Raw genomic sequence first — 3010 nt, 5'->3', positions numbered from 1 at the left:
TTTTTAATTCTTTTACCTCCTTAGAAAAAAATAAAAAAAAAAAAAAATAAAAAAATAAAAATAAAAAAAAAAAGAAACAATGAAAGAGTAGCTGCCTTTTGGGAGACAGCATTTGAGTTATTATGACTGTGCAGCAAATCACTTTATAATAAGTAGTTTAAAACCATTTTTTAAACGCTCATGAAATAGCAATTCAAGCAGGATAAAATAGGAATATATCTCTCCTTTGTATGACTTGGTATCAGCTGAAGGGCTTAAGGGGAGTGGCTTGGAATCACGGTAAGGCTCAATTTTATGTTAGTTGTTGCTAACTATTGAATAAGGCCTTAGAGGGAGTTGCCAGCCAGTATACCTACGTCTGGTCTGTGCTGCCTCTCAACCTGTTGGCTGGGTTCTGAAGTCTGGAGCACCAAAAGAGATAGCTAGGCAGAAGACATGTCTCTTTTATTATCTAGCCTTAAGAACCAACCACTGTCACTTCTTCTATATTTTCTCTATCTTGACTGTCACAAAGCTTTACTCAGATTGAAGGGGAGAAATCATAATAACCCTGCTTCTGGTAGTCAGTGTTACTTTGTGTATGTAGGTAAAACCATGAAACAGTCTCTGGGAAATGAAGTCTGCCACATTCAGGAAACCAGGTTTGGACATAATACATTTCAGATTTCTATTATACATTTAAGTAGAGATGTCAACAAGATGCAGCACATGTGGTCCTGAGTGAAGAAAAAATGTAGCCCACATCAAATAATTCAGAAGGCAGTAAAATTATGTTTTCCTTGGTTGAACATGCTGAAAATCCATTTTCACACGTGGTCTTTGCCGTGTGACTATTTCAATAGACTATTCTAAGTTTGCAAGTCAAAGAAGGACAGTGAAACCACTGAAAGGTGCAGAAAATTATATGCATGAGTAATTTAGCAGGAAGGAAATCACATATTGGATATTTCAAAGGTGAACAACTGCCTCAGGTTAGAGATGACCAACTTCCTTAGGCAAAAGAGGCGATACTTCCCCAAGCAAATTCCTTAAGTGAAAAGAAAAATGATCAAAATGCTTTAGAGTTCTTAGACCTCTGAGTTCTGTGTGGAGTGAAACTTCATTGTCGGGGGCCAGCTGTATCTCCTTCAGTTACATACACTTGCAAGTAAGACCAAGTTAGGCTAAGAATTTCACCGAATTTTAATTCAATAGCCTTCAAAATCACACCAGAATTAATTTTGGGAAACATTGGTACCTCAGCTAATAGAGATTACTTCATCAATGTCCTAAAAATATCTAGATTTTCAATTTTAAGGTGAAAATTCAGGCAATTAGCCTATATTTTGCCTTGTAATGTATTGTATTATGTAATGTCTTCAAAATAAACCATGCTTTCTTACTGTCTGATTTTAAGTGACAGCCACTACCTGGCTCCACAGAACCGTGCCCTCTAGGAGCACTTTGTTCCAGGTGGCCATAAGCAATACATTAATTAGTTCTTTCATCAATATTTAACAAGGTTTCTAGGTTCCAGTTCCAGCAACTAAGCAATGAATTGCACTCCCTTCTATTTCATCTTCCCTAGATACTAATTCCAAACATATTAAATTTCTTATTAAGTTTCTTTAGGATCTACTACTTGTAAACAAGTTCTGAAACCAATTATTTTATAAGTTATGTTCTTTGGTTGCTAGCCCAAGCCTCCCTTTAGCAACCTTAAAGAAAAAGAGAATTTATTGGCGCTCTGAGGATCCCTGGGGAAAAAGAGAAACTTTGTTCAGAAATAATAAAAATCACATAATTCCAGGATTTCTTTTTAGAGATGAACTCCCAAGAGTCTCATTTATTTCTTGTCATGAAAGTGAATAAATATGTATTTTTAAATTTCATTTTCTCTTTGATCACTGCTTAGGGTTAAAATCTTTTGAGGGAAAAGTACTTTGAGTATCTACTCCAGCAGATGGTACACAAAGAGAGGTAAGTAATACAACATAAGAAAATCAAACTCTAACAAGAAACAAGACAGGCTACGAAACAAAAACCAAAAACATTCAACAAAAGCAAAACAAAAATGCAAGCAACAACTTTCAATGACTCCTTTTGCTGCTGAAATGCAGTTCTGATTGCTAGAATTGGACTCACATCAGGGAGCTAAACTTTAGACGGATTCAAAATTATCCTTTTTACCATATCCTGATTAGTTTGGTGTGGCACGGTTAAGTATCCATAAACACAGAATTTTCTCTTGCATTCTTTAATTCCCTTACTTTGAATCTATAAACTTAAAATTTGGACCCATCCCAACGGTAATGCTACTTTTACAAAAAAGCAAAGAAGAACCACAGAAAGCATTTACATAATTTAAAATGTACATTTGGATTCCTAACCTCCAAATGAAGTAAACAAGTATTTGCCTGGAGTACATTTTAATTATCTGATTAATCTATATATGGCTTCATGATTCCCTTCTTTCAGGAAGAAAACAAAATGTTATACACCGAAGAGAAATTAAAGAGCAGGAGAATAGTTACGCCACAAAAAAATATGGCTCTATGTAGGCATTATCCGTCTTGGGTGTTGATAATATGGTTGTGACGCATGTTTGAAAACTAAGTATCTCAGTAAAATTCAAAAACAGCTCTTAGATTATCTTCACTTAAACTAAATAAAATAAACAAGTTGATTTGTCTGGGGTTATCTTAACAAAAGTTTTTTTTTCTGTGCAGAAATGCCTGAAATGCTGATACAGAAAACAAAATTCAGAAATTTACTAATTGCCCAATAAAATTTGATGAGAAAAATTTTCCCTCTTTTCTACAAATTCCAGATTCTTATCGAAGAAAATAGACATGCCTATTACAGACATTTCACATATTAGGAGCTTGACAGTGACTTTTCAGCGAAATAGAACCAGCAGTATTTCATTTTTCTTATGTTTCTGAGCACGTAGGTGTATGTAATACAATAGCTCAACAACAATCAGTTTTCTGAAGCCAGGAAAACTGCATCATCCCAGAGACCAGGAGGA

The sequence above is a fragment of the Sapajus apella genome, unplaced genomic scaffold, assembly GCF_009761245.1.
Source record: "Sapajus apella isolate SASKATOON/1434 unplaced genomic scaffold, GSC_monkey_1.0 scaffold9, whole genome shotgun sequence".
NCBI classification, from domain to species: Eukaryota; Metazoa; Chordata; class Mammalia; order Primates; family Cebidae; genus Sapajus; species Sapajus apella.
The sequence above is the reverse complement of the archived record's forward strand: the minus strand, read 5'-3'. Positions refer to the sequence as shown.